This window comes from Ciconia boyciana, chromosome 1 (assembly GCF_034638445.1).
Source record: "Ciconia boyciana chromosome 1, ASM3463844v1, whole genome shotgun sequence".
Taxonomy (NCBI): domain Eukaryota; kingdom Metazoa; phylum Chordata; class Aves; order Ciconiiformes; family Ciconiidae; genus Ciconia; species Ciconia boyciana.
Window position 1 is genome coordinate 147,385,224 of NC_132934.1, and position 25,499 is coordinate 147,410,722.

Here is a 25,499-nt window from a genome sequence, read left to right on the forward strand (position 1 = left end):
CCCTTACTAATCCTGCAGACAATGGATGCTGGCAATATGTGCAGCTTTGCACTTCATAAAGTTTTGCTGCAAGTCCAGTTTTCAACTGTGGCTTCAATGGAAGTATGGAAAGCTGTTGTTGACCCCCAATACCAGTAATGGTCATTTCCATTGTGCAAAAAAGGCTTCTGAACAAGCCTCCCTTCTGTTATGTGAATATTTATTTGGTACTCTATTAGCACAAAAGCACATGACCAGAAGAAAAGATCTTCATCAGATGCCACTTCTGGCCTGCTATCTTCAGTCCTGGCAGTTGGCCGTGGGAAGCAAATGCCACTCTGCTCAGCTGCATGGCCTCACATCCTGTGGGCTTGAAACTTTCAGACATTTGGTCTCACTCTGATTGCTTGCAAGATCTCAAGCAAAAACAATTATGATCTTGGCCCCAAAATAATCCCTTGATGATTAGCTTGTACAACTACAAGCTAATATTCTCCTTATCTCCACAATTGTTTTGGCAAAGTGCTTTGGTCTGTTCCCTTCTTGGGAAAAAAAAAATCTCCTACCAAATTACTTCTTGGAACAAACGTGTCAGCTGAGATCAAATCTTTTTTCACCCTAACACCTACTTTTTTGACAGTCATTATACAATTGTAAGAAACAGGGTTTTCCCACACATTTCACACATCAAGAAGCAGGAGAAAGAGGCTACTCCAGTTACAGTCCAAAAGAAAATCTACTTTGAGACTGTATTTTTCTACAGCTATATTGCTCTGGGCTTATGGCATTTATCAGGTAAAGAGGCATGCCAAAGCAGAAAATGCAACAGCTGTGGAACGCTAAATGTTACTGATACATCTAGACGAAGACAGTAATAGTGACAGGCAGAGTATGACAGCTTCTTAAATGCATTAAAGAAAATGCCTGGGAATGCAATCCTGCTAAAAGTTTACCATCATCTCCAAGGGGGAGTGAAAAACTAGTTGTGGGGTACTTACTGAACTACAATTAGTTTTACCACTCTCTGGACTGTGAGGTCCACTCTCTGGACCTTACAAATTAGGGTTCCTGTTCCTGAACAATCCATTTTGAAATACCAAAAAAGGCTCCTCCAGCCAACTGGATACTTCAGATAACATCTTTGTAAAAAGTTTATTGTATTCAGCTTGAAAATGTTTTAGCAATACAATGAGTGATCAAAAAAGTGGAAATGAATTCTGCCTGAAACAGTATTTTGCCTCTGGAACATGGCCAAGTTTCCAACTAACATCTTATTAACTATATCATTGTGGACAAAATAATGGAAAAGATGAAATACCAGACTCTGCTAAGTTATGACTATGTTGCCTTCCATATAAGAGTACCATCTCCAGTATACCTGCCAAATAGATTTTTTATCTTTTTTTTCTTCTTTTTTACCTCCAACCATAGAAGACCTTAGTAGTGAAACAAGATTTGCCATGCTGGCTCAAGACCAATCTTCCAGCAATCCCAGCATCCCATCTCCAACAGTTGTTTCAAAGAAGATGCAAGGAACTTTACTGACCCTGCTTCAGGGCCTGAGGTGAAGGTCTGGACCAACCCTATCATTCATGGCTGCAGAGGCAGACCAGGAGCAGAACATCAGCTCAAGGACAGCAGCTCCTAGCAAAAGCCTGCTAAGACCGACACTGATTAAGAGCTATTTTTTTTACAGTCTCATGTGCACTTCGCTCTTCTGTCTCATTTAATTAATGTCCTGAATCTCACACAGATCAAAACAACAGGAAAACTCAGAGCCATGAACTTGACACCTTGAGCCAGATTCTTCCTTCTGGCCAAACTCGTGGGGGCAGCAACACACACTATGTCTACTGCAGATCCATTGGCTGACAACAGAGTTTCACTCCTCTTTAGTTACCTCATGGTCTAGGACATCCTGCTTACCATGGCCCTTGGGAAGGCAAAAGAAAGTAAGTGCTGCCAGCATCCATTATGGACCTTTGCCTCCGATTGAAATGACTTCTCCTCCAAGAACACGCTTGGCAGGTGCTAGTCCGTCAGCTCCACAAAGAGGCTGTATTTCCCCCTCTCAGTCTGCCCCTTAAGTCTAGGTTCCCCTCTCAAGCTGGTTCAATGTCTTCCTCTCCCACTGACCAGAATCTTGATTACCAAGGACAAAAAAGTAAGTTTGTCCTGAAGAGTCTTCTTGTCACTCTCTGAAGCCCTCCTCAGGATTCTGAGCAAGTGGGTGACCTCAGCAAGAACAGGGAAAAGTCTTCCACAAGAAAATAAACTAAACTACTGCAAGATACAATGAATATATTTGTGCAGCGTGGAAATCTCCAAATGCAACCTTTCAGTGATATTTAGATAAAAGGCCATTTCAGCAGCAGAAAGTAGCTTTCTTTCTCTTTGATTTCCTGTCCACCCTCTCCCACTTACTTATAGACAAATCTGTAAGTCACAAACTTTCTTCTTGATCCTTCCCCCCATGAACTTCAGCAAACTCAATTAATCTAAAAACCTAATTTTATCTCTTTAATATATTTGAATACTTTTAATAGAAAACTGCAATTTAGGCCACTTAGTTCTTTGTGCAAATTAAGACTATTTGTCTACATTCACAACTGAAATACAATTAGCATTCTTCTTAACTTAATGAGATATTGTTTTAATTTCACTTGTCATCACAACACTTCTATTTCTTCAGTACTCCTTCTATGAGCACAAAAATATGCACACCCACAGGTGGAAGCGAGCATTTGTAACACATATGTTTGCTAAATAAAAAAGAAAAAGCACAGCTCTGTTTCACTTTGCAGAACAGCTTTTATGAAGTTGGGCACAGCATAATGCCATGGAAAATGATGAGCTTTGCTACAGAGCAGTTTGAAGTCCAACCCTCTCAGCCTCCTCCATTGTTTTACCAACAGAAACTGAAACAGCTTACAAATGGTCTTTACTCTAAATTAACCTTTACCCTCTTCACAAGAAGTGTGCTGGGTACATTGTGGTGAAGTTTCCTGTGCATGGGATGACTTTTCTCCTCGTGACCTGGGGTTCTCACACTACCCATACAGACATGGAAAAGCCCATGAGAACAGGGGACATATTTTCTGTTGAGGAGTTTGGACTGGAAACACATTGCTGAATTAGATGGTCCTTTGGACACCCTCCTAAAGCCTACCTCTTCTAAAGCCTGCTTTCATCATAACCATGATGCTCACAATGCAGAAACAGCATTGCTCTAACTGGAAAAAACAAAGAGTTTAACTCCCTCTCTGAGCTCCTCCTGCTGCAGGAAAGGGTGGGGTAGGGGAACAAAGGCAGAAAAACCAAGAAAAAACCCAACAGTTTATGACCTGAAATGGAGATAAACTAGACACACTTTAACATTTGCTAAAGATTTCATATTGCTGTTGATTACAGACAGATGGCAGTAAAATATCCTCCAACATACAGGCAATGAGAGAGGGGGACCACAGAAGACACGGAAGGATAAAAGCACTGAAATTAGATCTGTAATCAGAAGTTTTGGTCAAGCTTGGATTACAAGAAAAAGTCTAGGGAATTATCTGACCTATCTGCCTATAACACTCATCCACTTCACAGACTAATGTAGCACTAGTCAAAGCCAGTGTATTCTGATCAAAACAACCAGCAGTTAGCACTGTCCTCTATGTGTTTGACGGGATCGCTCATTCTGCAATGAAACCATTGGGTTACAATGAGCTTCACCTGTGCAACGGGACAGCACTCCAGGGTCACAGACTAACCATTCATTTACTTTCCTTACACTACATTTTCCCATGTGGAAGGAAAGCTCCATTAGGTCATAGATGCATCGGAAAAATCTCCCAAGCACTCTTCATTTTTACATGGCATTGCTCTGACTTGCTGTGATTCCTACGCTTACTGTTTAAAACGTTTATATAAATTAAAAATACATAGCAGCATCAGAGGACAAACTAGAAATGCATGAATTCTTTCCCTAACATATGTGTTTTCAACAAGACATAACTAATTGACTCAGAAAATGAAACAGTGTCAAGTATTTAGAAAATTTAAAATAAATGTTAGTGTGGGAGTAATATTGCACAAAGGTTATTACCAGGATTTAGGCAGCGTAGCAAAACTGGAGTCTTATGCTACTAATACATATTTCTCCATCAACATTTGTTTTGTACTCCTGAACGGTGTTTTGTGTTTGTATTTCTGATTCTTTTTTTTTTTTTTTTTTTTTTTTTTTTTTACATGGTGCATGCCAAGACTATGCCTAATGGCCACGATACTGGATGTCTTTTCAAATGAAATGATTCTTTTTTGGTTCCATATATCTGATTGCTTTGTGCTGCTTTCATTTCTTCTTCCTGGAAAATAAAATGATTTGTTTGTTTGTTTACCCTGATCTTTCTAAATCAATGGGAGAGAGGGTTGCTGTGGGCCATGATGCTGACTGCAGGGCTCTTTCCTGGATTCCTTTCTAGAGTCATGTAAACAAGTGGTGGGATTCGGGCAATTTGGAAGCATAAGCATCCAGCTCCACACAGGTCAACAACAGTGTATGCTTCCCACCACTGCTCCCATTTCAACGCCTTGGTGAAAGGAATCCTTTTTCATGCCAGTCCTACCCTGTCGGTTAACATTAAGATCACCCTGTAAGATACAATGGAGTGTGTGTGTGCTGCTTCAGTGTCTTGCCAGTTTCTGAAAATATTGTACTTGAAAATCTATTTAGACAGCATGCAGACCCCACTTTGCTGGCCCTGTCAAAGACTTCAAACTCATCCAGAAAACCCTGTCCCGATTCCTAAGATCTGGACCAAAGACCCCCAACATTTGGTTTGCTTTCTTGCCCAAGTTGTGAGGAGAAACTGCGGAGTTTCACACAGGGTTCTCCACCATCCAGATAAAGGCAGATGTGAGCTGAGATGATAGCCAGAAGGGAGTAGGACTGGTAGGCTTGAGGAAGGATGGATTGCTGAGCTGCTTCTCAAGAAGTGATAGGACTCAGGACTAAAAGGAGCAACAGATACTGCTCATCACCTGTCAGCCATTAGCTATGCCTCAAGACAAACACTGAAAGAAGAAATAAACCTATTTCTGAGTGGGTCTTGAGCAAGATGCAGCCTTTATATACTCAACAATGTTTATACATTCAAAAATTATTCAGGAGCACAAGCACTGGGACGGAGCAAGAGGAGACTCAGGGATGACTAAAGGGACCATGTTATCCTGTGTTTGCACTGCCCTATGCAGCAGGTGCACTCTGGGTTGGCGGCTGCAGATGTCCTGTCCCAGTTCCTCCCTGAGACCCGTACCTCCCTCCCACATGCACGCACACACACGCACACACACATCCTCCCTGCCCTTCGCAATGCGGTTACAACAGCTGTAGTCTCATGAAGGCCAACGAGAAGGGGAAGTGGGAAATGAAGCGACAGGGTCCGAGATACACCAGTTTGTCCAACCTTTTCTGCTATAGGCAAGGAACTGCTGCAGACACCTCTCTTTCAGAGAAGGAAACCACAATTTCATTTCCCCACAAAGCCAGAAAACATTAAAAAGTAATTTTTCAGAAGTCTCAGAATGTCACCCATCTGCCCATTGCAGGTCATAAGGAAGGACACTACTGATGCTCTTCAGAAAAAACAGGTTAAGGTGGTAACTTCAGAGAAACCAACCTTTCTACACTTCAGCATCAATAACAATAGTTTTATTTTAGTGACTGTGCTGATGAGAATTAGCAGCAGCAGACAGTAAGTCTAGAATTTAGGTAAAAAAGAAATAGGAAGATGTAAGCAAGGCCCAGTGAAATAGTTCATAGAAAGCTGTAATTTTACCAGGAACATAATTAAATTTTCTGACCAACATATCTGCCTATGTATTTTTAACATGGAATAAACTGCACCTGGATTTTAAAAGAAAGTACATTTCAGCACATTTGCAAAAAGCAAAGTCCATGTCAAGTACAAACTGAACTGTTGCTAACAGGACCTGACAATATCATTTACTAAATGGATTCTTAACTTGGAGCAGAGTGTGGGTTTACATGTATTTACAAGATTACATGTATGGACAGACATGGGTCATCTTGAAATATATTGGAAAAATATTTGGAATATATTGAAAGTTGCCATATTTGATTGCTGAATTTAAAAGGCCTAAATCAATAACAGAAAAATGGAACAAATAAAGTATGCGACCTACAAAAAAAATAGACCATAAGTGGCTTGCGTGTCTTTGAAGTGACCTCATAAGAGGAAATCAGACCAAATACCACTGAAACATTTCTACGAATTTGATTACAAATCACTCTCCAATGTAAGATCAGCAGCTTTCTATTAGAATATTATATTTCAACAATTGTCCCCTACTTGTGAAAATTTCCATGAGGTTTCCCAGATTTGACTATCAGCCTTACTGAAATACTATATTCTTTGTTGAGGTGTGACTGAACAAAGGAGCTATTATAGAATATAAATGTCTTGTAGTGGACATTATGATGCTACCTCTAAGACAGAAAAGACAAAGATCAAATAAAGTTTTGAAAGAGTAACTAAAGGCATTTCTACTACTCTGATTGGTTTAATGCATAAAATGAGCAAACATAGGAACACCCATGGACAAATAAAAATGTTGCAGGTACTTACTTAGAAGGTTCATGTCTCCTCACTCCAGCATATTACAGATTAAAGTGGTCTGTTCAGACAGAGAAGGTGGAAAGTACTTCTGTAGCTGCAGTATGCATTGTGCAACACTTTATTCTGCTATAACAACATTCTTTTCTTTCACTCTCCTCTACTAACAGACCAAACGTAATAAACATTTCAGTCCAAAATTCAGAGAAAAATTAAGACTCCTATAGGGTATGGCCATGGATTTCTGGAGCCCAGGGCTTTTAAAAACAATTTTCAAATAATTGTAACCACAATCTACTGGTTTGTTTTCAGCAACTAGTACTGATCAATCTTTAGAACTGACGTACTCTAGTGGGCTTCAAAAGTTTATTTAAAAAAATAACAACTGCAGCAGGGATGGTAGCAATGACCACAAAAAGATATAAATGCTATGCAAGGACAAAGGGCAAATAGTAGTGCTGAGTTCCTTGCAGCACTCAGTGCTCAAAAATATGAGCTTAAATGTCAGAGTTTTGTCAATTCTCCAAGCACTGACATGCCTTATAAAACTGGTGTGTTACTACAGGTCAAGTTTATCTGAATCTCACTTTTTTTAAAAGCAAATTTCACATGGATACAGAAAGGCCTGAAAATGTGAAGGATGCATCCCAAATTACGTTCCTTTCTTAAAGTTCATGACTAACTCACTCTCATGACTGATATATTTGACTCAATTTTTGCATGCTGAAGGCAAGCAACAGTGACGCCAGCTTCTACGAACTCCTGGTGCCTCCCACCACACCCTCTCAGAAATTCATAAGCTTGCTGCCTACCTCCCTAGTCAGACCTCCAAGGCAAGGCAGCAGAAATGATGTTTCTGCCCATAGCTACCTATCTTGCTCTTCTGGCCCAGATGAGAACAGGTACCTGCATTTCAGCCACACAAGTTTATAGTCCACCATCTCATCAAAGCCACTTTCAGCAACAGGTTAAACTAAGATACTGAACCGCATCTGAATGTGGGCACACATTCCTACATCTGCTGTCTCTGCTAGAGAGGCAGTACCCTCTGGCAAAAGGACAAGACCAAAAGCTGAATATAAAGACTGGGTCAGAGCAAAAGGTTAATCAAGCCTGGAGTCCTCTCTGAGAGTGGGCAGCACTAGAGACTGAGAAAAACAGTATAATGTGCAGTACTGGTATTTTGTGAGGCATCTCCAGGTTTGCACTCCCAGATTCAGCTGACAAGCACCCTAGGAACTTTCTGACCTGGGCATCACACCCAGACCTCCGTATTTAACAGCTGGTGGTAGCATGACAGCTAATGTGTTACCAGAGCTCATTGTCAGCCCTTGCAGCACTGTTACCCTATAGTCCTGTAATACCATATCGCCATCACTAGTGACTGGCCATAAGCCTCCTAGAGGGGCTTGCAAACCCTGAGTACTTAGGCTTTTCAGGCTTGCTTTGAACTTTTCCTGACCTGCCTGCAACTTTGTTTTAGCCTGCAATTAAACTTGGTTTAGTTGTAACAACAATTTTTCAAACTGCCCAGATGTTTGTGGTTAATTTGTTTTTACTTTTGTTTATCTTCGCATGGTACCATCATCATTTTACAACTCTAACACAATGATGCAGTGTAGAAAAATACAGGCCTGGTATGATAGCAGAGGCCTTGCGAAGTGGAGACACTGGATGCAGAGGAGAGGAGTACAAGCACAGGATAAAAAGAGATAGGGTATAGCATTGACACTTGGAGACATGGTGGCTATAGACAGCTCATGCATGGTCACTTAAAGAACTGCAGACTTGAGGCTGGACAAAACGGGTTTTAGGGGTAATAAACAGAACAAAGAAATAGTATCAAACATATATGTAAGGTACCACATACAGTAAATTTGGATGTAATGTGGAGCTGCAGATCAATGAAGAAAGAGCCAAGTTTAAAGGCTTGTTAGCAAACATAAAAATGACCCCAAGTGGATCTTAGAGTGAAGAAGAAACTGTCAACATGAACACCATATTCCTCCTGTCAGCATCTGAAGTCCTTTAGATGCTGACAACTGCTGAAACACCTCCACATACCCACCGCCAGAAGGAAACCACCTTAGGACCCAGAGGAGCACGGGAAGGGTGAGCATTACAGCAGGATAAAGAGGTAGACACTTTGTGTGTACAATGATTTTAACTGTATTGTTATTTATTGAGACTTTCCCCATTCTTTCTTTTGCTGTAATTATTAGATCTGAACAAGTAATGATTCCTGGATTAGACTGTAAACACTTTAATTGTAACAACAACAACTTCTTGCCTTTAGATACAAGGTGTGTTTCATCTTTGCCCATAAAAAAGTTTTTGAGCATAACGGCACAGATGTGGAATTTAGTGCCATTCTTCACTGTTTACTTGTACCAGCAGATGCTGTTGTCATCCCGTGTTTTAGGAAAGAAATTTTTGAACAGTTGGGAGCACTAATTTTACTGTTTCCAGCTTTTTAAGGTCATGCAGATCTCATCTCTACTGCTTCATTTAGAGAGTTTTTATAGACTAAAGATGCAAGAAAGAGAGCTAGACATAACATTTGTCAGGACAGTTTGTGATCACTGGGATAACATCTTTGCTCCAAGCACAATCTATTTGCTTCCACTGAAAACATAAAATGATCGTCTGCCCACAGTGATATCACTGTGAATCACAGACATCAGCATAATGCATCTTTGTCAAATAATTATTTTAGAACAGTGAATGTCATAAAACTAAACTTTTTAACTGTTCGAAGTGAAACGAGCTAGAACTATGGCAAAATTAAATGGGACATTATTAAACTCTTATATCAATAGTTTTTAATCTTTTCTGATTTGAAAACTCCCTGAAAATTTTCCAGAATAACCCTTTGGTACAAGCTAATTTAAAACTACTGATCGTAGGCTTGCTTTCCCCAGTCACTTCCCACCAACTTATTTGCATAGTTCATGGACAATTTAAAACCACCAACTTAAACATAAGAACCAAACAGCTATGGTTGTCGACTAACTTTTTTTTCATTTTACATTGTTTCTATCTGCTCAGAACTACACAAATTATTCACCTAACATTCTAAATTTTTCCATGTTTGGTCTCAATTTAGAAGTAAATTTGTATTCGGAAAGTGTGAGCAAAAGCCTTTCTGGGAATTTTCCAGTTCTGAAAAGGGAAAGTCTATTAATAACTTCTTTATCCAATTAAGAAAAAAAAAAGTAATCTTTTTCAACAAAGAAAATAAAAACAAACTATAAATAAAACCGTACAGGGCAAACAGTTCTTTATGAGGTATATACTCACAAAAAAACCCAAACAAGCAATTTGCTAACCCCAATAAAAGTGAGTTAAAGAAAAATGAGAGTCTGGCATTACCTATGGGGAATGAAGCCAGGGACCACTGGCTGAAATGCAGGAGATTAGCACTCAACCCAAGCCCTGCAGCTCTTTTAATACTGAAGCAACAACAGTGTCAAATCCCTATGAAAATTCAGGCTACTAAAGGATGATGCAGAAACAGCGGTATCAGTGTGTATTCAACAAGGACTTTGTTAACTTTCCATTCTGAACAGCTCTGTGGCTAAGTATCTGAGGGGTGGCTCTGTGGTAATACAGACACAGAATTTAAGGAGAACTCCATGCGCAAAGAGCTACCAAATTGCATCCTTATCTTGGCTATGAAATTATCCGAGTGCTAGACAACCTCAGGTATGCAGCCTCAGTTCACAATAGGGACTGTGAAAGCCACAAAAATACTGTTCTCTACACTTCTGCTGTACTACAAGTTTTCATATGACCTAAGCCCACAAGTAGTTTAGCTAATTTAAATGATTGGTACGGTAAACTCCAATCTTACAAATGGATGGGTGTTTTCAGAGATCCAGAGGGGGTGAGAAGGTATAAAAGTTTGACTTTACAGTCAGGTAGAAGATGCAAAAGTTAACATATTTATTAACATTTCCATTTTTAAAATATGACCTCTACACAAATGGACAGTTTTGCCTGCAGTTAAACTGGCATAAAAGCAAATGTAATGAAACTGCGGCTGTATCTGCCTTTTACAACTGTAGATAAAATTACATTGCCTGGGAGTGAACAACAGTGGCATCCAAATAACTAGTGTTAAAACATATTCTATTTTCCTGCCCAGTGACACCCCCCAGGTCACTCCTGCATAAGTGAGAGTAGAGTTTGCAAACACTTATCCAACTGGATTTTCCTAATGTGATCTGTCATATTATAAAAGGACTCTAATCTGCCAAGATTAGAAATCAGACTGCAGGAGTCAATAGTGAAAAATATACTATGAATTTCTCCTCAGTTCTGGGAAAGCCATGACCCATGTAGTAATTGCTCTGTGTGTTTTTCAGGCACATTTATAACCACAATCTTTTCAGCTCTCATGTTCAGATTTTCCTTTTTGATCACTAATATGGAAACTGACCTTGGGACAGAAGGTATCTTACTCTTTTTTGTGCTATATGATTTCAAAGCCAAAACATTAAGTTACAATATGCCAGTGCTGTCTCTGTAGTGATGGATGCAGCTGGACATAGAAGGGATCTTTCCTATTCTGTGAGGCTCTCATTTAGCATACTGATTTTGTCCAGTCTAATGAAAGATGTTTTGTAATGGATGCCAAGTACTTATTGGTACTTATTGGTGCTCCTGGGGAAGGAGAAAAAGGACAGTTTTTAAACAAGACCCAGAAGAGCAGCTCCAGATGACTGGAGCTGCACTGGGAAAGTTACAAGCTGCTTTAAGACTTGAAGAAAAATCATGAGAAATTTTTTGTCTGTGCTTGCCTCTTCCCTTCCCTGCATAGCAAGATATCCAAGCTCTCAATTACAGACAATCTGGAGTACCACCAAGTGCATTTCTCCATAAAGCTGAATAAATATCAAAAATAAATGAACAAACATATATGTTAAAATACAGTCACTTGAAACCACTCATTCCCAATGGTCTGGGTGTCTGTTTTGTCCATGGGGATCCACAACCACTGCTCCCCGAGTGACTTTTGCTCCCAGCAGTGCCTTCTTGAAAAATTAGTTCTCAAGAACTTTTTATTTCCATTTTTCCTCCTTCTGCATCAAATACTATCTGAAAGCACTGCTCTCCCAACTTTCCTTCTCAAAGAAATAAAAGCCTGTTTGGCAGGGTTATTTCACTTTATAACAATTACTTAACCCATCAAAGCAAAGGGGTTAACACATATAACCCATTGTTTGTCTGAGGATAAAATGTACCAACAGGCACCATACAAAACAAAGCTGATTTGTAATACTTACGAATCCAAAATAGAAAAGGCTTTTCTTCCTGTTATACTATATGGATTTCAAAGCTGATTCACAGAGTAATATCAGGGAAATGAACCAGAAAATATTAAAGTTTGTAATTCAGAAACGAAATGCTACCTTTCAAGCTACGTGCTACATGTGTCTGAAATGCATACAGAAGACATTTTTTCAGAATCTCTCTTCAACAGCCATTTAAGTATACTGTTAAAGAACTCACCCTTGAACTAGCAAAGAACTCATCTGTTTGGCAGTGCATCAGTTGACCTAGAATATTTTGTATTATCTCCTACCTTATTGTTCAAGATTTAAAATCCCCCTAAACTCTAATTTCTCTTTTTACCTAGTTCTTATTTCTATTGCTTCTGAACTATAAAACAATAACAAACAAAGGCAGTGACAACATTTTTTTCCACTAACAATGAAAACACCAAAATCAGTTAATCACTTAATCACATAAATAACTGCAATTCTATGCCAAGCTTAATCCTTCATAGACTGGCATGTGAAAATACTCATAGTTCTTCTGCTAAAATGTTCAAAAAAAATCACAAAATATTCCAGAGAACCAAACTAATCTATTTATATGTACACATAACTAGAAAGCAAGAAATTCGTCTCCCAGTAACAGTGGATAGAAGGAGGATAACATTAAAAATTGGCTTTTGCTGCAGAATATGGTATTGAGCCAAACAGAACGGAGTCTGATTGTTTACCATCTTTTCTGTATTCCCATTACCAACAGATTATTACCATAATATTGCAATCACTAATTTGACACGCTTTCAACTTGGTTTTTACCAGTCGTCTTCCCTAATGCTGATACTTTATTTCTGTAAGGAAGGTGTTAATTTTTTTCCTTTCCTAAAGGTTATTAATTTTCTTCATAGTAGAATCATAGAGTTCCTGTATTAACCTGGGCTCATGCATTAAAAGAAACAGAATACAGGGAGTCCCAGTTACTTAAGGAATAAAGGAGTTGAAAAATATTTCAAGAGCGTTTTCCTTTAGTTTCTCTGGCAGTTTAGCTAGAGGAGTTCCCTCTCTCTCTAGACTGAAAACAAGATCTTTACCGCACACCTTAAAGCACAATGAAGACCTTCAAAAAAGGAAAATCAGCAAAAGGTAGCTCACATTGGCTGCTTTCCCTCCCACCACCCATAAAAATCATAGCTGGTGCCTTAGTTCAAACAGGTTTAGCTTCTAAAGTCAGGCTTTGTTCATCTAGTGCTAACAGTCTTTACTGAAGACCAAGGTACTTGTCTGTTTTAACAGGCATGTTTATTAAATGGAGCCTGAGTCACTTTATTGGATGGGATTAACAAACATGAGAGTGCCAGCTGAATAACAAGAAAAACACCTCAAGGTGGAGATCTCAAAGTTTCTGGAATGAAAATTCCAGTTGAAGCAGTGGAAATCCCACTATCCAAGATACTTCCAGGACACTATACCAAACCTGTAGGTTTACACAGCTGGAGTTTCCTCCACACAACAGGTTTTCTCTACACTCCCACTTTGAATGTTTGAGAATATTTGGCAGCTGCCTGGGACAGCTCCAAAAATCACCTCATCACAAATCACAGCAGATTTGCCTAAAGGAAAGTTGCTAACGTGAACATGCACAACAACAGCCAAAATACCCCCTTTCAGAAACACGAGATCAATGTTCAAACGTCCCACTAAAAATAGCTCAGTGTTAACAGCTGAGCAGCACTTTTTAATTCTTTTTCTTTTTTTGCTCATATTAACGTGGGCAAAAAGTCAACAATAAAGTACAATTTCAGACAGCAAATTTTTTAAGTGCTTTTAAGGAGAGTATTCAAGCGCTCACAAGGGCCTGAGTCACAATATATCTTTTAGACCATCTTACCTTTGTGTTCTAGGCATTTCTGGGGTTAAAGTCTAGCAGGAGCTGCACTAAGATTTTTTTTTTAATATGAAAATTACAGAAAAATCTTGAACATACATATTCCCAAATGGATATATTTTCATCTCAAAGCAAAATTAGCATAAACACATTTGAAGAAGAAATTAATATTCTGTCATGCTTGCCTACAAACCCCCAAAATACCTTGGCACGTTTTATTTTTAGCTTTTATAGCATATAATCTATCCAAACAGAAAACATACTATTAGAAGTATCATGACAGAAAAATCCAAATAAGTTGGAATAACCTTCTCTGTTGTACAGCATACAGTTCAGCAGAGATACAGTTCACATAGACCCTATTTAATTGTACAAAAATATTTCATTTTTTATTACTGTTTAAGAATCTGTGTGAACAAACCATGAGGACAGTGTTTACCTTGACTAAACACCACACTAGGATAAGGTTAAGCAAGGTGTATACTCTTTGGATGGGATTCACTTCACTGAACTGTACTTAAGTTAAGCAAAATAGACAACTAGTTAGAACTGATTAGAGAGGGATAGGAACCTTCAAAACGTAATTCTTTCTGACTTTTAAATAGCTATCTTAAAGACGATGAAACAAGATTAAATTTGCATTCCAACATCTCATGTTTAATAATGATTTATAACAGTTCTTGGGCAGACCAGGGAAGTATTCCAAACCTGACAATACTCTGGTTTGCCTCTTCATTTGTGCTTCTTTCATCCATCTCCCCCAAAAAGAATTGTAATGGGAAGGAAAGGTTTGCTAGAAATTCCTCTATTTCTTTTTCTTCCTCAATAGGAGTATGAGATGCCTTTTTCCTGAAACTTAGAGGAGGAAGTCCCTCAGACCTGATCATCTTTTCTCCTCCAGAAATCTCCTCAAGTGATGTTCTTCCAGTTTTTCTGGGCATCCTTATAAGTGACAGCCATGCAGGCCTGAGTTGCTCCAAGTGTTGTCTCTCAGGAAGAGGCTTAGACAGATTTTTCAAATTAAAACCCCACTTTACTAGCCAAAAAACCATGACTTGGAGTTAAATAAAACCTAGAATATAGAAAAAAGGCCAGACCTAAACTGGGACAGATTCTAAATCTAAGGGAGTTGACCATGACTCTAATAAATAATAAACCTGAAAAAACACTGGCACGTTTTCACTCTCATCTTCTCAGTCCTCCCTCCTTGCCATCCATCCTCTCAGACTGTCACTTAAAGCACTGTGCTTCCAATAGAACACCCCCCTTCCAAGCTATTGACAATTCAGTCCATAAACAGTGTTCTTGCTTTACTGTGGCAATATTCCAAGTAAGGACTGTGAGATCATCACACAATTGTTTTTACCACAGAACAATAACGACTTAGTACCACTATGTAATAATTAATTAGGAAGCAGAAAAAAAAAAAAAAAAAAAAAAAAGAGAAGCCATACTATTCTCTCCTGGTATTCTTCTATGCACTTAAAAACCTCAGAAACACAGGCTAAGCACTTATTAATAAACAAATAACTAGAGAACTAAATATAGCATTGCCAAAAGTACGTTAAAAAGGTTTCTTGCTGTGGTGTTTTCATCCTGTTATTTTATGGATAATTCTGCTAAAGAACGACCTGATCAATGTCTTAATAGCTGACAAAGCCAATTAGAGCAACTCAGGATTTGCAACAGAGCAGAAAGCACACTACTCACCCTTGTTCAAAGAATTCAGCTCCTTTTCAAACCTGGTGTTGGGACAAACCAGCATCCAGGCAAACGGCAGTTCTTCACCAACATACAGTTACAAGTTCAAGTATTTGTCAAACTAGGGAGATATCTGGGGCAAGGGCTGTCACTGTCTGTAAGTACTGCACCCATCATTTGTCACTACAGGCACATCAGGGATCTTCAACCACTATTTTCACTTCAGAGAAAGCTTTTCTCTCACTGGTCATGAGCTTGCTGCTCAGCAGTCTGCTTCTAAACGTATCTTTGTCACAGGCTAAAGTTAACACGCCTTTGTCCAGCCCTACAAATTCACTTGATGCCTGATTTATCACACAGCTTTCTCTGTGCAGTGCAAGGAAACTTGCTGTCTACTGTATTGCCTGCAAACTGCAGGGCAATACAGTAGACAGCAGGTATCACACTGTATAGGAGTGATCAAAAAGCACAAGCTGCCAAACAGCCTAAGTCCAAAGAATCCAAGCAATCATTGCCCTTCATAAATCTTTAAGCTCTTCCTTAAACATACATCAACCATTCTCCTACTGACTACTATCATATATGATGGGATTATCACTACACACTTCTATACTGGTTTAATATTTTATCCATACGCTAGGTACACACACAAACTCCAATCGCTAAGAAGTGCCACATATTCAGTTCATGTCACCTCTAAATCATACGTCTGGACACCTCTGTTTCTGTATCATAACCGTCCTACAATACCATACTGTTACACATTGGTCTTCTGATGGACTACAGACATCCTGCTTGTTAGCTATCACCTAGCTGATACCAGCCACATTCCAAAGCTCCCCAGGACTCCCGCAGCATAGCTGCAGCAATCACATTTCCCATTTTGCTAGTCTTCCTGACATATCCAACACAGCTGTTTCAGATTCCTCTTGTAACATAATTCCTTTGATCATCCCTGCAGCTCTTCTCTGCATCTGTTTACATACCGAGCTGAAGTTTCTTGGATATTGCAAGAAGTGTTGCACTCTTACTCTAGATCAGGTCCCTGCCCAGGTGCACCCAGCTGAGGTGCCCTCCCTCAACTGGAAATACCTCTCATGACACTTCCCTGGATTTGCATGATGGTATCAAATTGACAGACTAGAGACAAACTTGAACCCACTTACCATCACATAGGCCTTTCTCCTCCAAAGTCTTCCGTTGCTGAACTCCCTGTTCATAGGAAAAGTTGTTGCATTACTTCCTAAGCTGAGGCTGTAGCACCATCCAACTTAAGGCATTCAGCACAGATGCCAGTGAGGTGCCTAGGCTCTGTTAACAGCCAAGAGAGAAAGGCAGGAGTTGGATGCCTAATTAAAAATCTGCCTCTTTCCACTGATTATATAAGAGCTTAGACTGCTAATTTTGACACCAAGGTTAAACTCAGTAAGTCCTGCCAGTGTGTGGCCTGACACTTTGCTGTGTTGAATTCCATCCCTTTAGTATTACCTAATTGTAAAATTTAATTGCACAGTCATTCCATCTAAAACTGTGTAGTGGAAATTAATGTCCTCCTCCCATCACTAAGTTTCAACAGCCTGCTTCTAATACACCATGACAACAAAATCAACTCAACCAAAAAAAAAAGCCTCAAGAAACTAAACAAGTCAACTCCCAAAGAATAATTAATCTCATATATCTACCTCCTGCTCTCTCCCCTTGTGCCAGTTCTTTGCCTGAGTTGACAGTTCTTACACTGACCTAATCTTCCTCCACCTTGAACAGTAATTTTGATGCAGCACCATGTTAAATGGTTCAGTAGAATCCAGAGAGACCAGATCTAGCACATTTTTGCTTTTTCTAGAAAACCTACTTTCTTATTAAAAAAAGATACTAGGTCAGTCTGACATGACCTATCTTAGCAAAATAGATCGTGTTTCATCCTCCTTCCACTCAACTCCCATGTCTTTAATTATTCATTCCTTCAAAAAATTTTCTAAGGTTATTAAGGTCAAATTAACAAGCCTGAAGTTGCCTAGATCACATTTTCCATTTCCTTAGAGATATATATAACATTCAACAGTATCAAGTAATAAAAATCCTTTAAAAAAACCTTAGTAACAGATCTATATTTTAATTACACATTAAAAAAAGGTACCTTCAAGAAATTCCCAATTTGGAAATTACCTATACAGCAACTTAAAAAGTCACTCTGACAGCCAGAAAGTCTGATTGCTTTTAAAATATGAGAGATGCAAAAACTGGATGCTTCTTCTGAGATTACAAAAAGCTATGTGAAACAATAAGTAAAATACCTAAGACTTCCTGAAAGCTCCCGAGACCCCAAAATCAGAAGATACACAGCTAGGGCCCTTGTTTAACTTGATATGGCAAATCCCATTGCGAATCTGACATGCTTCTGGGCTTTGTGTTACACAAGCCTCTTTAAGAGCTGCACAATACCTTAAACTCCCACCATTCAGTACAATTTATTGTATTCACAAACTGTTGAATATGTTCATGTAGACTTTCCAATCCATTGGGTCACTCAAGCATGCTACATCTGGAAAAGTTTTTGTTCCAAGGCATGATTTTCTTGATAAAATTTAAAGGCTTTTTGAAAGGTTAAATACCTTATCCAGTTCAAGAAAACTGTTCCATACAATGCAAGAACCTTTTTTTTCCCCTTTTCTTGTTGTTTTAGCACTTTCGTACCTCTATCTGCTTGCCATACACATGCAAAAAGTTTGCAAAAAAAATCTTAAAAGCACACAAAACATTCCTTAGTCTGCAATCTTAAGCTCTTTTTTTGACCCAAATTGGCATTTCTATGCCTTAAGCTGAAAGCAAGCATCTTGTTAAAAGGTGATATTTGTGTATGTTGCTTCCTTCAGACAAACTGGGCGTAAATTTTAAGACAGCTACTTATTGATTCATTCTTCAAACAGCAGAAGTGTGAGTTGTGCATCTTGGTGCTTTAGAAGTAGGTTTGTAGCTGTCTGTACATGTCACACAATGTTCAAAACAGGCAGCCAGTTAAGATTCCTTCTGAATATCATGGCTATAAACTTCTACTTGGGCTCTGCCTAAATTAACACTTCTGGGGTACCACAATAAACTCTGCTTCAGCAAGGCAACTCAGCTTAGGGATAGCACATGAGCACATGCGTAACTATAAGCTTCAGTCCTACTGAAATGAGCAGAAAAGTTAAGATTTCTCCTGATGTAGACTCTAAGACTGAGCTGACTTCCTGGGAGACCTTGGATCACTGACAACTGCTCCTGACTTCACTAAGGGCTGCAGGTGCTCAGTGTCTACAAAGGACTTTTACTGCGATGTCTGAGTTCAGATTAAGGATACGTATTTGAAAATGTGACCTCAGATATTTAAAGCCCATCTGCCCTGCTCTCCCAAAAGTTATGAAAAACCATAAAGCTAAAAATAACTAGGAGCTTTTTCTGCTATTTATTCTGCAGAGATCAGCATGCTAGCAATGCCCCGGTCTGAGGCATACTACCACTGCAGATTACACTTTCACTACAGTGCTTCAAGCTGTTGTATTCCACCTAGCCTTAGAGGCCAAACAGAGAGTTGGCAAGTGTTTGTACTGCATAGTCCAGACCTTTTGATGTATGGAGGTCTGGACTTGAGGACCCACATGGTCACTTCATATCTTATTTTCCTAGCTATATGGAAAATACCACTGGAAGTAGGAAATGATCCATATGCAAAGTTTCCAAGAATGAAAGTAGTATGGTAGACAGGTGATTTTGAGGGTTGGTTTACATGGTTTGGATTAAGTGTTAATTCTCTCAGTATGTTTTAGTGAAACAACTATTCCCAAAATCTTCCTAATGATTCTGTGGCAGTTCATCTATGTATCTCCCAAGGATAATGCTGAGATTATTAACAATTAGGTACTGGACATTTTGTAATTTAAACACTGTAACAGCTTTATAATTAAAATGCAAACACAGGAGTAAAATGAATATGTTATTGAATTGAATGTAAGCTTGGAGAGGAAAATGTTCCACTTTATCTGCCTTGATGTTCCACTTGATGTGCCAACACTGTAAATGCCTTGATGTAAGAGTAGCATTTAATTCCAGAAAACCCTTAATTTCCTTTTGTGCTTGCGCAGAACATAATGTAGGGTAAATACTTGTAAAAAGAGACAGAAGTCATCATAGTAAAGAAACAAAGTAATAACCCACAGATCACTGTAGTCTCCCAACACTTAAAACATCTGAAATTCTGCTGATGCCTTCTCCCTGACTCTGTGCCCTCTACAGCTGTTCTCATTAGCTATGTATCATCATGTCCCCTTACCCTTCTTTCTGTCCCTCTCCCTGCATCCAGGCTCTACTCAATCTGACTATGCCTTCATTTAAGATATTATTCAAACTCAGTCCTTCATCTCTGTCTTAACTGCTGAAGTCATGGTTAACTCTGCAGACTAGAATCAACAGAGTCAGGAAAACACCTAATGTAATATAGAACATTATTGAAAGATCAGGTTCCTCACATTATGCAGTAACTGCACATGTAGTTACTGCAATTATACATACCAATCTGGCATGGTGCACACAATTGATCTAGCACTAACAAGAGGATGATGAACATGATGGTCTAAGAAACAGGATCACTGCACATTTAGCACAGCCATGCATTCACATGTGGCCTACTCTGCATTTTAATACACTTTACAAACTGGCAAGAAGGGAAGAGCAAGAGGGGAAGGAACAAACTAGCAAATGCTGGGTTTGGGTAAAAAACAAATTGTAAAAGCAGACAGTAAACGCAGTAAAAGCCAACAACAACAATCATAAAGCAGCTTGTTGTGCTAATAACAACTACCTCTCCTTAGTCAGTCACTCACACAGTTTGTCCATTCATCACCTATATCAGTATGTGCTTTAGCAGGGCACATTTTCTGGAAATGTCACCCAGAGAACTGACTGAAGAGAAAGCAGGGACTGCTACTTAAAAAGGGTGCCACTGGAGATAAACTCTGTTTTATACACACATGTTAAGGAGCCTCAATCAAAAAAGCTATGTGGAGCTTTATATATGCAACAATGAGTTTGACTCTTAATGAAGAAGCCACTAAATCCAAATCGGTGACAGGAAAACATCCACCAAAATACCAAGCAAGTAGGCAAACAGAAATGGGTGGCATTCTCTTTCTTTCCTATTTTCTCTCCAGACCTAACCTAACACAAAGCTTCAAACGAGTAGTGGGATCTGTCTACGTGGAGTTGATTGTCCCTGCACAGGCAGGGCCATATTTGAGAAACACTTAATTAGGATGATATGCTGTCCCTGCAGGGGAGCCCCAAATGCTGTTTTTTTCCTCTATTGTTATGTATTTCTTTGAAAGTGTGGAGACAGACCCCACAGGAGAGAAGACATAGCTGTCTTGGAGAAGAATGACAGTCCTTTTTTAATTTCTTCAGCAAGAAGCAGCACTGAACTGGATGGAGATGCAAGATTGCCCCTGGCATATCTTTTCCAATGCAGACAATGACTAATAGAAGAAAGAAAGATGATATAAACTACAGTAACTGCAATTCCTTTTAAGTCACAGTAAAGCTAGCTACAGGGTCTGGCAATGCTTATTTGCTGCTGGCAACTTCATCCCTGCCTTCTTGGGATCAAGAAAGATCTGTAAGTGCATGCCTGATTCTCAAGTTATTCTTCACTGAATGGTTCAAGATAGTTAAAGGAAAAAATTACACATAAGCCCCTGGAGCATCCCGTTGTGCACTGCATTCCATTCTGCCCCAGTTAAATAGCCCAGTCTATGGTATTGACCGCTTGCTTTAATTCCAGATGTAGGCACAATCGTGGTAACATACCTCTCTTTTCACTTTTCAGTAATTGATCCTCAGTCTGCATTAAGACACACATCTGACACAAGAAAAGCAATGTTGCATGAGAAAGTGCATTTGCTGACTCTGTCTGCTTGATCTTGTTCTCCCTTAGCAGGAGTTGGGGAAAAACTTCTCTGAGAAGTCACTACTGTTCACCACTGACTCTACTCCAACATTCATTCTTTGCTGAACTCTGTAAAAGGGCACTGGGGGCACTACATCAGAGATGAGGAGACGGAGGGTTCCGATTTCTGCACATGATTACCCACATGACCGTTAGCATCACATGTGCCCATGAGCATCATGTTTCGTCTCTCGCTGCCTCCTATTCCCAGACCAGCAAAACCTCCTGCCTCTACCAGAAGACTCATTTGACTGGTGTCTGCTTCACACCGCCTTGCGGTTAAGGCCATATCCCACGCATCACCAGCACGTGTGCCACAACTTCTCTTATCCTCTGAAATCCCAGAAGCCAGGTGCAGCTGGTCAGCCCAACATACAGCCCACCAACAGCTGCTCTTGCCCACAGGAAGCAAGAGGAGTCCTATGACTGAACTTTGCTTTGAAACAAGGGGGCAAGAGTCTTCTTGCAAGAGTCTTCTGCTAACAGGAACCCCACCAGGACACACATTCACCTCTCAAGGCCTAGTAATGTGACCATCAGCCTCTGCCCCCTGCCATATCACAGAACATAAAGTAGCTGTTTCACTGTGGAGAAGTAAATACTCAACAAGTGTTTGTGAAGTGCCCAGCAGGATTCTGTTCCCATCCTGAAGGATATTGCTCTATGCTATAGCAATATTCACTGACAAAAAAGGTAGATCTGCCTTCTTCCATCTCTGTTGACTGAGGATGTTCAAGGAGGAAAATTAAAGAACCACTGGTTTGTTCTTATGGTGGAAACAGGTGACAAATACTGGCCTTTCAGCATAGGCTGTACTTTAAATCTCACAAATTTCCAGAAACACATCACTTGTTCAAAGATGAATAAATTATACTGCCACTAGCTAATGACCTACCTGAGCTTCTGTGAACAACGCACCCAACGATAACAGAACACCACTAGCCAATATACTGAATTACCCACAGTACAAAACATAGGGTAAGCATGCCACTGATACCAGAACACAGGATCTTGTCAGCACTTCATTATTTCTGAGGCTGAAGTTCCTTTTGCTTTGTCTGCCTCGAATTTATTTCATCTTTGAACCTTTGCATTCAGTGGCCACAGATCATCACCCGTTATAGTAGCAATCACTAAAATTATATTACCTTACTCCATCTTTCACAGATGAAATTCGGTATGTGCATCCACATCCAGTTCTTTTTTAATAAAGTCTGAAAGACACAAAAAGAACAAACTGTTTCTGACTGAATGGATCCAAATAAACAGGCTAGTAGTATAGGAAAAATTTTTTTGGGGAAAGCAATAAATATAGGAACATTTTAAAAAAAATAATCACTAAACACTTGTAAAAAATGCAGAGTGTTAACATTTTATAATATAGCTCCTTTACCATTTGAAACAGAATCTGGACTGGGGATGAGTTCTAGGATAAGAAAACATAAGAATAAAGCCGAAAGAGAAATTTCAGAATCAAGTACTGTTACTGTAACATTTTACACTTAGGGACTCTGATGTATATCTCCCTTCTACTATATGAATGAAAATACAATGCATTTAACTAAAACAACTTCTCTATTAAGTCTGTAAAAGACTCAATGCAGTTAGGGTCTAAGAAGCTCAATAAAGTAGCTACTTCATGCCACCAGCAACAATCGAGCTCTCCCAGCATAGCTTCTCAACTCAGCTACCTTGTCCCGTCTGCTCATTCCAGCTGTAGTCAGTCACCACATGGCACTGCAACTACTTCTGCAAGAGCATGCTCCGCAAAACAGAAATACTAACAACTGAAGCCATCCCCTGAAGCAATGTTTACTTCCAGCAGGTCCAGACTGAATTCAGATGCCACTGGCAGAGAGATTCAAGAGTTTCATTTCTTGCTGCCAACACCCACAGCTCTTCCATTGTGACAAGGAACATACTGTCCTTGGCCATACCAACATCACTCACCACACCTAAGCAACAGGCATCTTAATGGGGTTTTCTCCCTTAAGAAGTATAATCAAGACATTTCCTAGCATGTTTTATCCCATAAATCAATCAGTCCAGAATCCTTACCCAAGTGCCTTGTCAAACAGATACACAATACACACTGCAGGAAAGTAAGGCAGTTAGGCACGAAGGTTAACTTTAACCTGAGAAAGCCTGTTAGCCAGCTGAATCCAACATCCACCCTGCTTAATCCACCAGCTATTGGGGTTAGCCCCTGAGTGAGGCCCTGAGCTGCAGGGGAGGCTCCCCGTCACACTGCCCAGGGCTGCTTCTGTTCTGCTCAACACAGTTGTCACACAGTATCCTAACATTTCACCCATGGTCTCTTCTCAGCCTCCATGGTGATCTTAAGACGATCATTATTTTGTGAGGGTACCGTTCTGAATTTTCAGGTTTACAGTTTCCAAAATGATGCAAGAGCTGTGTTGCAACCCAACAGAACGCTACTTTATAGTGGTAAACTAGGAGCAGGTGCCTCACATCCTGGCATGAGTGCGGCTGGGGTGCTGGATAGTGCAAAACCTGGTGGGATGGAGAGCGAGGTGAGGTACATAGACAAACCTGGCACAGTGCTGTCTGTACGGGGAGCAGCCCATGGGGTGAATTATCTCTACCAACTCACTCACTCCAGAAGCAAACCCAGAAGTAAAGTAACACGCAGTATAAAAAAGCGGCTGATCAGGATGAGAGAGCAAACTGGAGAGCAAAGTGCAGATGAATCTAATGGGAAATGGGCTGGGCTACAGGACAGTCCAAGACAGCAGCCAGTTCAATACTTTAGCTCACCTTCTCAGTCTTTTACCTTGAAGGCAAGAAAGAGACAGGCTTCCTCTAATGTAGTCCTACTGAAGTTACTATCTCCTGCTATAGCCCAGACATGACCACCTCAAATATATCCTTTTCTTTTCTTCTTTTTTTCTAATTAAATTAAAATCCTGTCAGAATGAAAGAGATTTTATGTGAATCCATGCAGGCTAGCTGCATGATTGCCCCTTTGCAGCATCACAGCATCTTGCAGGCTGAGACATTACAGAAGAGCAGAGGCCAAACCCAGCAAAGCGTCACTAGTGCATTCAGCACACTCTGCTGAATGATCACTCCACTGCACATTTCTTTCCAAGAGGGAACCCGTTCCTCAGCAAGAGGTAGTGGAATCTGCCTTTACAGAATAATTCAGGCTGTAAAGGGTAGTCCAGCTTTCTGCTCCAAGCAGGGTCACCTCTCAGCTCAGACAAGGTTGCTCAGGGCTTTATCCAGTTGGGTCTTAAAAACCTCCAAGGATGGAAACTGTTCAACCTCTCTCGGCAAACCGTTCCACTGCTGGACTACCTGTTGTTACAGGTGCCACCGGAACCAGTAGTACAGTTATTTCACATTTCTGAAAGTGAAAGCAAAATAATAATTTATAAGCAATTGCTTACTGCAAAACTGAAGCACCACACAAATTGATCTTTCAGTTTCACACCTTCACCTGTCTATTTACACTCAGAATTACAGGACAAAGACATTAACTATGTACCTGGGAGTCAGCAAATAACTCTATGGATTAAATTTTTTATCTTAAGGCCAAAACAAAAGCTCTTCAACTAGTATGCTCTCCAGGACAAGAACAAGTATGATTTTTAACCTGAAATATCTGCCATTTTGCTACAACAGTGCATGTTAGAAATCTTTGACTGTGGTACCACAAAACTGTGGCAACAGGTTCCTATGTAGAGAAGATACTGCTCTAGTAAAATATATAGATGGGGCAAATATATAAATATATACAGTAGGATTAAGAAAGCCAAAACTGTAATTCACAGAAAAATATACTGACCAGTTTAAGCAGTTTTATTGCTTAAAACATTAAATTCAGGGAAGATTCATACATAAAGCAAACATTGTTCAGATTTGTGATGCAGTAATTAAGATGCAATTCATCAGTTTACAGTGCTGTATGTAAATATTAGGAAAATCAAAACTATCAAAGAAGAACCAGGACTGAAGTAAAAGAAATAAGACGAAGTTAAAAAGCACTAAGACAAAACAACACACTGCAGACTAACAAGAAGAACTTCTGCTAC

The 25,499-nt window shown here is 39.7% G+C and overlaps 1 protein-coding gene across 19 annotated transcripts in view; it reads right to left on the bottom strand.

Moving 5' to 3' along the window:
- The window catches only part of INPP4A (inositol polyphosphate-4-phosphatase type I A), a 134,868-nt gene that overhangs the window by 56,517 nt on the left and 52,852 nt on the right, over positions 1-25,499 (bottom strand). For 16 of the 19 annotated variants that reach the window (XM_072849642.1, XM_072849641.1, XM_072849646.1 and 13 more), the window contains one exon: positions 22,590-22,655. The exons of the other annotated variants lie outside the window; for them this stretch is intronic. The gene's annotated coding sequence lies outside the window, so the exon portion shown is untranslated. The remainder of the gene's footprint in view (positions 1-22,589; positions 22,656-25,499) is intronic. 19 annotated transcript variants of the gene reach the window in all.